Raw genomic sequence first — 14,929 nt, 5'->3', positions numbered from 1 at the left:
AGGCGGTCCCGTCCCATCGCTAAACTCGATTTGGGTACAAATTTAAGGCCTGGGTCAGGGCAGGCGTTAAAAAGAGACAAACACATCACTACTTAAGGAAAACACACACAAGCAACATCACAGACCAACAGGACAACATGGAGGTGCTACTGATGCAGCTTGCAAGACAACGCCGAGCACAGGACCAACGGCAGCAGCCACCACCACCCCAACACGGCCCACAAAGGCAGGAGAGGGTCTTCAGGAATAGGACAACCCTCCATGGCCTCAGGGAACGGGACATCATCCAGAGGTATCAACTGAACTAGCAAGTCATTCAGCAGCTGCTGCGCCATATTGAGCCACAACTAACAGCTAACCTGCAGACACCACACAACATACCACTGGTGACCAAGCTGCTAGCTGTTCTGCATATGTTGGAAAGTGGCTCCTTCCAGACACCGGGTGCTCTGGTCACTGGGGTATCACAGCCCTCATTCTTGGCCTTCCTGCCCAAGGTGTTAGATGCCATAATCTCCCTCACACCCGTCGCATCAGCTTCCCCAACACCCAGCAGAAGCAGCAGGAGATAAAACAGGGCTTCTACCAAATCCATGGCTTCCCGCGTGTGCTCAGGGCAACTGACTGCACCCATGTCCGGATCGTCCTACCTGCAGCAACAGAGCACCTATCCTGGAACAGAAAGCACAAGCATTCCATCACTGTGCAGGCCATAGTTGACCACCAGGGATTGTTCACTGACATCTTGGCCAAGTGTCCTGGGAGTGTCCATGATTCATTCATATTCCGCCACAGCAGGATCAATTAGCACTTTCAGGACGGACAATATGGCAACGGCCTTCTTGTCGGTAAGTCAATAAACCTAGCAATATACACACAGCACAGAAACCCTGTAGGACACACAATACACCATAATTACACGTGGGCAGGATGACACTTAGTTGTGACACTGGTAGTTATGTTGTACATCGTGACACAATGGGATACACACCTATGGACAACTGATGGCTGCCACAAACATTAGCTGCCAATCTAGGGCAACAAGGGACCAATGTCAATCAATCAATCAATCAGGGAATTTGTAAAGTGCACTACTCACCTTTGAGGGTCACATGGAGCTGAGGGGGGCTGCTACTGCTCGAACAGCCAAGTCTTGAGATGTCTCCTGAAGGTATGGTACATACATACTGACCAACAGTTTGGAAAAAATATCATTGATCCCAGGTCAATGAGCCAAACACAAGTTGTCATGTCAAACAAACCACTGCAGAAAAAACCTCACAGAAGCCCAGGATGTCACACAATACCACAAACACATATGAGTCACAGACAACGCAAGCAATCAAGGCCCTGATTTATACTTTTTGGTGCAAAACTGCACTAACTCAAAAAGTTTAGCACCGGCTTGCACCATTTCTGTGCACCAGCTGGGCACCATATTGATGGAATGGTGCAAGCTGGTGCAAAGGGTAGGCTGGCGTAAAAAAAAATGACATTAGTCTGGTGGGGCTGGCGGTATGGAAGAAGGGGGTTTTGCATCAAAAAATGACGTTAGGCATGTTAGAGTAAAAAAAACAAAAAACTCTAACCTGCCTAGAGTAATTTACTGACGCAAAACCATCCATACCACATGACTCCTGTCTTAGAAAAAACAGGAGTCATGCCCACCACCCCAGTGGCCTGCACACGGGACCAGGGTCCCCTGGGAATGGCCATTGCACCGAGTGCCATATAGGGGGGGCCCATTTCAGGGCCCTCAATGGCACTTTAAAGAATAAATTAGAATACTTATCTGTACTTACCTTTACTTACCTGGATTGGGGTGCCCCATACTTTGCTGTCCCTCTGGTGTGGGTGAAGGTGTCCCTGGGGCCTGGAGAGGGCACCTGTGGGCTTATTCCATGGTGTTCCATCATGAAAATAGGCCTACAGGTCCTCTAATGCCTGCCCTGACCCAGGCGTTAAAAAATGGTGCAAAGCAAACACTAAAAAAATACTCGCTCCTATTATCTTTTGCAGCGGATCAAGGTTACGGGATCCAGCCATGGATCATGACCCTACTCCCCAACCTAAGCACAGCAGCAGAGCGTGCCTATAATGAGGCACATCGGAGGGCACACACCATGGTGGAAAGGACCTTTGGCATCCTGACGTCCAGATTCAGGTGCCTGGACATCACAGGAGGCAGCCTGATATATATGCCCCACACTTTGTGTGTGAAATTATACTGACCTGTGCTATCCTGCACAACTTTTGTGTGAGGAGGAACATTCCTCTATATGAGCCAGAGCAAGAACTGCCTGAGGAGGAGGAGGAGGAGGATGGTGGCAGGGAAAAAGAGGGGGAACAGCAGAACGCAGCTGCAGGAATGTGCCGCAGACAGCAAATTGTACAAAACGTTTTCACTCAGTAGTCACTCTGCACACCTTATTAGGATATGTAAATAAACACCTTACTTGATCACACAATCCTGCTCTGGTTTCTTCATTCTCCATCACATGTTCCTTAGGAATGTGAGTATTACCTCAGGGAGCATGTTACAAAGACAAATCTGACTACTTCTGATGCAACATCACATGTGATGTGTATGATTGTTCATCACACACATATAAAAAATACTCATCTCTTGAATTTTACATATGAAGGACAAAATCAATGGATCACAGCATATGACTCACATCCACGTTGCCAACATGGTCTACTGTAGCACATGACACATAACTATGACATCTCCAATCATAAGGTAAATAAGCACCCCATACATGAAGCAGTGGATGTGAAGTATCTGTGGAAACAGGAATGTATGAACAGACCCCTGACATTAGTAAGTGTGAGATTTGCAATCTCTGCAAGGAGCTTGTGTGACAATGGGAGCATCATTTGTGAAAATGGATAGCATGAGTGTCCCAGGTATGACAAGCAATGTTCACAACACATGCCCTGCGCAGTCCATCCCTGGAAAGCCCTGCCACTGCCATGTGTTAAGTCTCTGCCCTCCCATCTCTAAGGGCCGCTGTAAATGGACTATCTTTGCCCTGGGAATCATCATCAACACTCATCCAGAGTCCCTTTCTGAGTCCTGTTTGCTTCCATTTTCCTTTGGGCATGTGATAGAAGAACTACATTAGCTTACATGGACTTCAGGTCCCATAATGCACTGCCTGGTAGTCGGTAAGACCTGTAATCTTCTGTCCATTGCTTCCTATGGGACAAGTCTGGTTGTCCCTTTATACTGGATTCTCTCCTCCAGGACTTGTGAGGGACTGAAGCTGCACACACCTGTGACCTCTCTTGTGCACCCCAGCCATGTGACTCTGCCCTGGCCTTGCTGCTGCCTGGAACTGCTTATAAGCTGCCATTCCCTGAAGCTCCTCATCGTGCATTGGAATATGATTCCTTTTTGTTCCAGACCCCTTTTTGGATTGTGTTACAGTCCTGATTCAACCTGAACCTGCTTTCTGTTTACCAAGTCCTGTTCCTGCTTGTTCCAGTCAGAGTCTGCTTCCTGTTTCTTAGCCTTGTTCCTGTTTGTTTCTGCCAGAGCCTGCTTTCTGTTTCCTAGAGTTGTTCCAACCTTTGCGTAAGCCTGAGCCTGTTTCCTGTTCCTGGCTTTGCCTCCTAGTTAGTTCCCTCGCTTTCTGTTTCCTCTTGGGTTATTGTGTCTGGTAAGTGTCCTATCAGTCCTCACCTGTGTAGAAGTGTTTTCCTTGGTACTTGGGTTGGCACCTGCTTTCCAGAAGGAAAATTCAGCCCCCATCCTTTGTCTAGTGTTGCATGTAGTCTCTAGTGCCATACAGTGACAGTGTGCTATGGCTGTATTCCAGGAATTCCCACTGTCTCCAGTCGGACCCAAAGGGCTAGTCTCGTGTATGTAAGTACAATCCTTGTTTGTGCCCTAAGGGTCCAGACACAGAATCACTTCTGATGCCTCCTTTCTATGGGGCTTGCGTGGTGACTATCTGTAAGATTAATCTGCACAGAGGCACTGATGTTCCCTGTGGCTGTGGAAAGTTCATAGCCCTACCCTGTGTACAACCTTAGTGATAACCCCAGCATGTTTGTCCATTACTGACCCGTTCCATATTTGTTCACACTAAGGTTGCTCTGTCTCCACATTTCTGTTTTCTCTGCCTTACCGTAGCTGGCCTTTCCTCTTGTATGCATTTAGCTGCTCTTCTGCTTTGGTACACTACCTCCTGGTGAGATACTCTGTGAAGTCAAGGGGTGCCCCTAATGGAGTCCTGACTAGACCCGCCCGAAACCATGACACCATGGAGCCCAATCCTGACACAGGGTACACATGCCCACATACTTGAACTGGACACTTCTGTGGAATGCACATCTGAAAATATGTGAACACATATAGCCAGGGCAGCAGGTCCACCACAGCAACACAAGTAACATAGGTAATTCTAATGAGTCAAACTGACGTGTACCAAACATTTTATGCAATGTGCGACTCACAAAACCTGATCTCCATACATGTGGCCCTTAGTCCACATTTCATGTGCAATGGCAACACCTGTGCCCATGCATTCTGGCAATAATGGTCAGGTAAGACACTGTCAGCATATCACATTTCACTGTATCAGGACAGCAAAGTGGGGAATCCATGTTTAGCGCTACATTGTCATCATTACACATACATGATCCCTGCCATTATGTTGGCAAATGAGGCATACACAGCTTAGGGGACACTGCCAATGGGGTATTTGTTACCTACATACAACGGTGCCACATCTGTCATGGACCACAGAATGCATGATAATTGCAGACTGAAATTTGAGCCACATGTCCTTCACACAGTAACTCAGTGTCCCTTGATGCACAAGCCACAATACCTGAGTCACTTGTATTGCAGTGCACCAGGGAAGTACCATTGAAATTGTCACCAAAATACAAATAATGCCATGGAGTACCATCTGAAATGGATTAGCCACAAATGGTTATAGTAGGGTTTAGCTCCACATGATTGTTAGGCCCAATGCATGTGTGAAGATGTGTGGCTATCACTCACTGGAGTGTCAGTGTCAATGTGAGTTTGCAGTGGTATGTCTGTTGTACTGTCTACATGGAGGATCACTAGCTCACTCATGTAAAATGTTACACACTGTGCTATGTTGTCCACACGTTTGTACAGTGATCTGACATTGAGCATATATTTCCTTTCCATGTCTTACAGGTGGACCTTCCCCTACCATTGGGGAAGTGGCTTTATTTCAGGACCCAGACGTATCCAGTAAGTGTTATAATGTCTGTCCTGTGTAGTAATTGCAGCTGTTTTGTGATTGACTCTTGTGTGTTGCACTCATTGCAAGATATGATGAGTTTGCACATGATCTGATATCTTACTCTGCTGGCTGTTGACATAGTGTTCTGTGCAAGGGTTACACACTCACAGGCAGAGAGTCATATCTTGGGAGTCTTGTGCTACACAATAGGCAGCAGTGTGTGAACAAGGTGATTGCTAGCCACATGTAGGCCCACATGTGACTTAGAAATGCTCCAGTGTCAGTGTATTGGCATTGGGTCATACCCGCACTCTCACAACACAGTGATGCATGAGTTTTCCACACAAAATTGTGCATCCTTGTATTGTAATGTACATGTAGGACTGTATGGGTAGCTGTCCCCAGCATCTAGCCCCATAAGTTGTACTCAATTTACGTGACACTTATGTGGTATCTAATAGGTGTGCATGCAGGTCAAGGTCAGACGTGTGCTGGCATCAATGTGGGTGTTTTGGGAATTGTGTTGGCTGATCAGGTGTTGATGGCTGTCCTCAACTGGACACATGAATGTAGATGGGAATGACGTATTGATACCTTATTTCTAGGTAGCAGCCTTCCTCACATGTGTTCCACTCACTAAATCCATGTACAAGTGGACGTGTCTTTGTGGTTGTCCTCGACAGATGTGATGATGTATTGCATGCCCATCACCCCTGAGTCACAGGGGTAGGGGAACAACATATATGTAGGTAGATGTGATGGTCACAGTGTAGATGACAGTCATCTTATTCAAGCATGCATGTGTCCAAACAACACTGACCCCTTATGATTAGCAACTGCATTCCATCCTGCAAATTACATCTACAAGTCACTGGTCTTGTGTGCTTTGAAGTTGACTCAGATGATAAAGATTAGTCGGCCTGGCCCATGTGAAGTAGTTGCTGCCTTTGCATTGTGACACATTGCACTACATCAATGCACAGATCACTTTATTTGGTCCAGCTCTTGTTGTGCTTTGCTGTGGTATAAAATACATGATGGGTAGGCAGCGTTGCCATTACATTCATCAGGGACATTGTATTATCTGGACTGTGATTTGGACTGCATGTGCAAATCGAGGCAGAGTGTTAGATTATCAGCTGTACATGCATCACACAATGATGACACTGACGGTTGCGTGGCTAATTTTTACAGCTACCAACATGAATGTTGCAGAAATCAGGGCTTTCCAGAAGCGGGCAGTGTGATACAGACACATCTTAGATGTTAAGTCTGGGTACCGAAAGATGGCACAACGCTATCAAAGAAAGCAAGCCACAGGGGAATGGAGGGCTTTCAGCCAACGACGACCAGCATTGGACACAAAGGTTGTAGCCACCACCACAACTACACACAGTGCCACAGCCAGCATCGTCACATCTGCCCCACCTGCTGCACCGTCAACCTCTGCACCACAGACCACCACACCTGCTGCACCATCAACCTCTGCACCACAGACCACCACACCTGCTGCAATGGACATGGCCGCAATTGGGGAGCTCCAGAGGAACATGAAGAAGTTCCTAAAAAAGCTGGACAACATTTAGAAGCATGTGGACAAAAACACCCGGAGACTGAAGGTAATCAAAAAGAAACTGAGGAGGGCCAACTCTTGCCTCCCCTCACCCCTAGTTCAGTCCCCCCCTCCTTATTCCTCATCCTGTTTTGTAGTGGGTTTAAGGGGTTTAGTAATAGGTTAGAGTAGGGTAGTTGTTTAGATAGGATAAGTAGGTTTGGCGGGTTGTTTTTCATATTATTACATGTTCGTTTGTGGGTGGGCGGGTGGGTGGGAGTTAATGTTGGGGCTTTTGTGTATTAAAAAATATATATATATATTTGTTTAGTATTAGGTAGTATATGTTTAGGTTAGTATATGTGTCTCGTCATATAAGAGGGGTGGGGGGGGAAATGTTTAGAGTGTATTGTTAAATGTGGTAAGTAACCTTAGCATAGGGTAGTTATGGCCAGTTGTGGGTAATGTATAGATGGTATAGATAAGGTTAGTATGTTAAGTTCTGTTCCGTACATAGTTATTAAAAATGTAGGTACTCCCTTACTGCATGTGTCATATGCTTGGGGCTCAGAGTCTTTGCATGAGTGTACAGTGCCAATTGTCTGTTGGCCTGTGAATTCCGTCCTGCATCCACATCCCTCTCTTAACATGTTAATTCCCACTACCAACTGAGCTGTCACATTGGCAGCTACAACAAATCTAAATCTCAACACATCTACCACCCATTGTACCCACCACTCAGCGTGACTATGGTTCACATGTATTGGACAGGTAGGAGTGCTTTTTAAGCTGTAATTGTTTTGAATCTGTGTCATGATGTTGGGCACTGTGGGATGTCTGCCTGCAGCCTGAAGTACATGTCACGACTGCTAAACTGAGAAGTGCCAATTTCAGATGAGGTCAAGTATACAAATTTCACACCAATGTGTTTTACTTGTACTCCTAGCTGACATTATTGGCACAAGCACTCTTACATAGCCATTCCTGCTGTATGTTGTGGGCGAGGCATGTATGTTTTAAAGCAAATGTCACATACACAGTGACTTGCTAGTAGGGGATGTGGACAGCATTGACATTCATCTTGTAGATACTTTGTGCGTAGATATCTGCCCACATTATTTCTGCACTCTGGTAATCACACTCTGTGACCATATACATGTTACACGCATCACAAATCTCCAGCAAAGTAGACGTGTCACATTACACAGAGACAAAATAGGTGTGTAGGTGCTGTTTATTTTAAAGTGCTGTAGTGCAATATTTACATAGTCCAGGTTTGTGACCCCATAACTGTAAAGCATTCTATTGCAATGCAACACAAGGGCAAGGTTGAAGGACATGTCATTGGACATGCTGAGGTGAAGTGTTGTTCAGTGCTGGAGAACATGAACTGCCAATGTAGTAGTGAGAGACAATTGCAGTCCAAAGTGGAAAGGTTAACAGTGTGTCTGTGAAGAGTGCATGTCACCAACTGTAGCAACACTGACATGTTGTCAAGCACAGGACAAAGGGAAATCACTACCCATGCGGCATGGGCAGGTGCTACCGGGTACTCCTACTTGTGAATATGATCTGTTCCAAATCTTCATCCTCTGATGTGTGTGTCATCTCCTCTGCCCTTGACAGTGGTGGTGGTGGTGGTGGGTTTGAGGGGGCCACACACACTTCAGTGGTTGAAGAAGTGGACACCAAATTCCCAGCAGCTGGCATCTGTGGAACTACGTATGGCATCACTGCAGCAAGGCGGAGCTGCTGATTATTGAGTATGGCAGTAACATCCCTGTGGTAGGCAGCCATGTCTGCCCTCAGGGAGACCAGTTCCTGGTGCATGGAGTCCTGCTTGTTGTCATGCATGCAGCAGCAAGATTGGGAGGGCCGGTGTTGTGGCAACTCCCTCACGGCAGTGGTTAGGTCCCTCACACACTGTTGGACTCCATGCAGTAGGGATTGTGTGACTTCTTTGGCTGCTCTCTGTTCTGCAGATGTCATTATGCACATGCACATCCCCTCAAGGCTGGCTGCCATAGTTTGCATTCCTACCTGTACCTCCTTGGCCAGCTCCCGCTGTACTCCCACTACTGTCCTCTCAAAGGTGGTCCCTGTGTCATCAGAGTCCTCAGCTGTGTTTGATCTGGCAGGTCGTACTATTGGGGTGGGGGGTGGCTGGGTCCTCTGGAATGGCTGCTACATGAATGCTCCTGCTTGCACCTGGAGGTGGTGTCTAGAGGGTTCCCAGGACATCTTGGAGGGTTTCCTGGCTGATGGTTGTCAACTGGTCATCCAGGTCATCAGGGTAGTCCAGGACAGGCAGATCCACAGCAGAGCCATCATCCTCTGCTATGAGATATTGTACAATTAGTGTGTCTGTGTTGTGCTAGTTGTAATGTGACGTCACTGGCTTCCTATTGGTGGTACATTGTCATCTTGGTTCCCATGCATTGTTCCTGTCATTTATGTTTGCAGTCTCTCAGCCCTATGCCCCGCCTGCATGTCAATTGTAGTGTGGGCAGTTTGGGCAATTGTTTGCGTCACATCTTCTAAGTGTGGGTTCTGTCCAAATTGTGGCTTGCCACCTTCTTGTCCTCATCAACCCTCCCTCTGCTTCCATTAGCATGGTGAGGCCTTGCAATGATTGTTGGGTGTGCTGATGCCACAGCACCACATATAACTATATGGCCCTGCCCCAGTCTATCATTTTTCACATACACCTATGCTGATGGACCTGGCAGAGCTCCATTTCCTCTTGTGACTGTGCAGGTGTGTTTGCCTTCCTACACACATATGTTCTCCCCCTCAATGCAGTTGCCTTAGCACTATGACACCTGAGATGTTGCATGGTGGCATTGCAGCTATTGTGACACAGGCACAGGGGTAAATCCAGGGATGGGCAGCATGGGTATGAGATTACTGCTGTGTACATCATTATGTATGTGACAGTGCCTGATGGTTATTGAGTCTATGGACATGACCGGTTGACAGGAGTTGCACTTGGATAGGGATTGATGGGGATTGATCACGTAGTCATACTGAACCCTCATTTCAATTGTGTTTGTTCCATTAGGTATTTCCTAATTGACCAGCGCACACAGCACAGGTAGTTGTGGCAAATGTTGTCAATGGGGAATGCCGCTTGAGCCAATGGCCTGAGACTGGGCACTGTCCTATAGTTTACATTCTGACAATACCAGCTGTCCTGTAACACCAGACCAGTTTTACGTTGTACTCTACCCTCCTGGTCTGCTTCAGCATTTCCAGCAGCCTTGGCATGGCGGTGTATCCCCATGCAAAGGTTGTTGGTGTTGTGTTGTGCTGTGCCCCTGGATCCCCCTGCACAGCCCATGCACCTGAAATGGGCAGTGCAGTGAGTCCTGTGCCATGCCTCTTTGGCCTTTCCACTGCCTGATTTGCAGGGCTGACATGCATTGTGTAGTAGGTACACAATGCATGTCAGCCCTGCAAATCAGGCACTTGACATTTTGGCATTTTGGTCCCCCATGCAACTTACCCTGCATATGTGTTGTTTCCTGGTAGTCTGCGCTGTTCTACGATACCAGTGATGATTTCCTCCGGGATGACAGCTGCAACCTTCTCCTACAACTCGTCCAAGTCCTCTTGCGGTGCTGGACTGCCAATTCTGGTCTGCAGAGCTGCCTTCCTGTTCCTTGCCATTTTTGCCTTTGTCCTCCGCTTGCAGTCATGCCAGTGTGACAGTTCTCCTGACCTCTGCCACACTGTTAATCTTGTCCACAATCTGTTGCCAAATGTCCTCTCTCCTTCCAATTGGCAATTTAGAGGTGATGAAGAGTTGTTGCTGGTGCTCTGTCACCAATATTTCATGCTCCTCTGTGCTGAAGCGACACTTCCTCTTCTTGTCTCTCCCCCGGATCTTGTTTGTATCCTCCTGGCTGGTTCCTGGTTGTCTGGGGTCTCCCTGGGATCTGTCCTAGCTTTTGTGTTCTATTTTGGGGCTCCTTTGCACTGTTTGCTCCGTTTGCGTCTCTTTTTGACGCTATTGCAGGGAAAAATGTTGCATATCCGTTTTGCGACGTGTTTACATGTCGTAAACCGGATTAGAGTAATTTTTCCTGCGATAACGTCATTTTGCCTTACGACAAGACGCAATGGTTAGCGTCAGGAAAAATGTCTCTAACCTTTTTTAAGCCTCACCCAGCGTCAAAGTATAAATTTGACGCACGGGTGGCTTTAAGAAACAGTTTTGTGTCAAAAAGTATAAATCTGGCCCTAAGTGCCTGTGACAGCACATGCCTGTGACAGCTCTTAGAAAAGTCGAGAGTATCCCTGCATGGTATTTGCAGAGCCATTCCTTTTGCAGCACTACATTGCAGACGTGTAATTACCATTATCATTTTATTTTCGAAGCATGTGTATTTGTTTAAAAATGAATGTCTTTAATATTTACCAGACTATGACCTATTTATTGTGCCCTCTTCCCTGATTCTTGTGCTATGATATAGAAACTGGCATGCAGATTTTTTATGAACTCGCATACATTAAATCCAAGATTTCTTAAATCCATGTGAGCAGCAGTTCTAATCAGGCTGAGAGCCCTCTCTAAGTTTGTCTCTCGGCTTCTCCTTCAGAGCCTCCAAAAGCTTTTTACCGGTTGTAGAGTAGGAACGATTGAACCATCTAATAGGAGGGGAGCTATATCTACTAGACGTGAGGACTGACCTCACCTTGGAGCAGATGGTGAAGGATATTAAAATTCCTCATCTGAGGCACCTTAATTCAAACAAGTAATAAACTCCTTGGAACTATCCCTAAACAATGTGAGGTAAAATAGGCTAGGAATAGCTTTGTCCCAGCTTATTCTGCGCCCCTGCTCTTTAATAGAAACTCTGCTGCACAAAGCATGATTAAATGATGCAGAATTGTTTTCCAGGAAAAAGTGGCACATGAGGGAATACGGTAACTTGCAGAGTTCCAGAACATCTCAAAATTTAGTCGAGATGGTACTAAGCCAGAGAGACAGAAATAAAGTCAATGACAGAATGGCAACCCCTCTCAAAAAGGGTGGGCACACTTGAGGTGGAATGCCTATTTGAATTAGCAATACCTACCAACCCTGATTAAAATGACCTAAAATACAATTTCAGAGGCTGGCCCTGAGCAGGATGTCTAAAATGTTGAGTGACCGGCTGTGAGGGAGACCAGATGAAAGTATCATACATAGGGCAAGTATCACACAGGTGAATATTAAAGTCACCAGTGATCACTATGAGTGGACCGCCTTTGACAGAACAAGAATATTTATCCAAAAAAACACTCAGCTGCGAGGCACTGGCATTTCGAGATTGAGTCGGGTTGGCGATATAAAAATTGACAAGTAAAATATTACCAAACTTTTGAAATTGGCGAGAACAATTAGGTAGGGTGTTAAAAACCTACACACAATTCTCAATTTTGTAAGGAGTCATTTGTCTACATCACTGACTTTTATCTCAAGGAGACAAATTTCTGAAATACAAATAGTGAGAGAAAAAAAGGAAAAAAATAAGGAAAAGGATTTCATTTCGTTTATGCATACACACGTTTATGTATGTTTGATGCTACAAAAGTAATTTACCATCACGTCTATCATACTCTTTTGGCTGAAGGGATATATGATCTTTGTCAATTGTCCATAAACCTGTGATACCCAGGATTGTCAATCGATCTGCTGCTTTAAATGATTTTTCATTGTGTACTGACCATTCATCTTTCGATAAGTAAAGATATAATGGATGAAAAATAGGGCTGAGGAAAAACGGTTCCTTTTTTAAATGTACCAAAGAAATTGAGTTTAGGGACTTGGGTTATAGCTACCACTCTGTCTTTTGTATCTAAGGGTTTTGGTGTACATGGACTAACAACTTAAAGGCACAAATAATGAGAAATCCATTAGATACAAAAAAAATACATACAGTTTGGCGGCAGGTGGTAGATCATGATTCGGGAGAGTGGAATTAAAATCTCGGCTACTGATGGCTACTTTGGGTGACCTCCTCTCTGGGACTGTTCTTTTGGAAGTTGCCGGTCGAAAAATGTGTGCATCTCCCCCTCTGATGGGGCCAGGCACAGCAACAGTTTTGAACGTTTACTTAGGTACAGAATCTATGTGATGTGGAACAGCAGATCGAGCTGGCATAATGTGCTTGTCCCCCGCAGTCAGCTGATGGGTAGGTGTTAGACAACAAAGCCCCCAAAGTGGCTTGCTGGATCGACTGTGATACTTCGACTTGGTTGGTGAGGACAGCTTCTAGTTTGATCAGCCTGTCATTGCATGCTGAAAAATATGTTGTAATCAGTTTTTCCAATTTGCTGAAATAGCTAGCCAACAAGTCACCCACAAGTTCAAGAGACATGCAGTACTCTTAGGTGCCCCAACGCTAGATGCTGTCTTTTTTTCCGAGGGAGACCCCTTTACTGGAGGTTGGTGAATAATGGTTTCCACTAAGGCTTATATTTATACTTTTTGGCGCAAACCTGCGCTAACGCAGGTTTTCACCAAAAAGTATAGTGCCGGCTAGCGACATTCCTAGACGCCGGCCGGGCGCCATATTTATGGAATGGCGCTAGCCGGTGCTATGGCCCTGTTAGCATCCTTGGAAAGGACACTAACAGGGTCAGGGAGGTGTAGGCGGAACCGGGGCTTGTGTGCCAAATTATGGCGCTACACTGTTTAGAGGCAAAGAAATTGCCTCTAGGCAGTGTAGCCCCATTTTCTGGCGCACAAGCCCCATGGACATGGCTCCCGTCTTAGTAAAGACAGGAGCCATGCCCACCACCCAAATGGCCATGCCCATTGGGGCCAGTGCCGTGCAGAGGGCCCAAAGTTAGGGCCCCGAGTGGTGTTTGACAAAAAAATTAAAATACTCACCCGGACTTACCTTCGATGGGTCCCCCATCCTCTGGTGACCTGGTGTGGGTACGGGTGGGTGGGGGTGTCCCTGGGGACAGGGAAGGGCACCTGTGGGCAATTTTCATAGTCTACGACCATGGAAATCTGCCTACAGGTCCCCTTACGCCTGCCCACACCCAGGCATTAAATAATGGCTCTAAGCAAACTTAGTGCCATTATTTAAGGCCCCCATCCCCCTGTGCTGGATTTTAGCATTGGGGGATAAATATGGCACAAAGGCCATATCGACCTTTTCTGGACGGGAACTCCTACCTAGCATCTCATTGAGGCAAGGTAGGTTTTCCCCTCCAGAAAATGACTTTGGACGTGTCTAGCTCCAAAATATAAATATGGAGTTAGGTTTGTACTGAATTGGCGTAAAACAAATGAAGCTAAGTCAGCACAAACCAGGTATAAATATGGGCCTAAATGTGAATTGTCCATTGAAAGCAGTTGCAAAACCAAATTTGGCTTACGAACATCCCCTATGAGAGGCTTTCTAACATTTGAAGTACTTGTGGATTGATCATCTGTGGGTGCGCCTAGCCCTAGTTCCTCTTCAACTGAAATAATGTAGTTAGTTATTGCCCCGACCACAGATGTCAAATAAGTTAATATATTAGACCTATTGCACCTACGGTTCTGGGAACATGGTATAAAGGACACGTATTGTTTGCCCATGACTCAAGCTAGGATGAGATCTCAGAAAGACTGGAACCAAAGTCACGTTTTGCCAGTGGCTGGTGGTAAATAGTCAGAAGTAGCCAGTAGGGGAACAGCAATGACAGGTACCTCAAGGTGAAATGCTATGCAGGGTCCCCTGGTGTGGCCGGACTTACTTCTTAAAACAATAAGGGGGTTATTCCAACTTTGGAGGAAGTGGTAATCCCTCCCAAAAGAGACGGTAAAGTGACGGATATACCACCAGCCGTATTACGAGTCCATTATATCCTATGGAACTCGTAATACGGCTGGTGGTAAATCCGTCACATTTGGGACGGATTACCACCTCCTCCAAAGTTGGAATAACCCCCTAAGTGTTATGGGAGTGGCCCCGCTCAGCCTTCTCTGGGCACAGATGGGTGTGGACGGGCCCGCCCTTGGCCTGGCACCATTGCGGAGTAGAAGGTGCACTCTTATACCACTGCTGCTCTCCTGCCCCTCCTCCACAGGTGCATTAGGAACTGAGATTTGCAGTCCCCAAGTCTCGCAATACCAACAACATGTCCCGTGCCGTAGGGGACA

This window comes from Pleurodeles waltl, chromosome 5 (assembly GCF_031143425.1).
Source record: "Pleurodeles waltl isolate 20211129_DDA chromosome 5, aPleWal1.hap1.20221129, whole genome shotgun sequence".
Lineage (NCBI taxonomy): Eukaryota > Metazoa > Chordata > Amphibia > Caudata > Salamandridae > Pleurodeles > Pleurodeles waltl.
The sequence above is the reverse complement of the archived record's forward strand: the minus strand, read 5'-3'. Positions refer to the sequence as shown.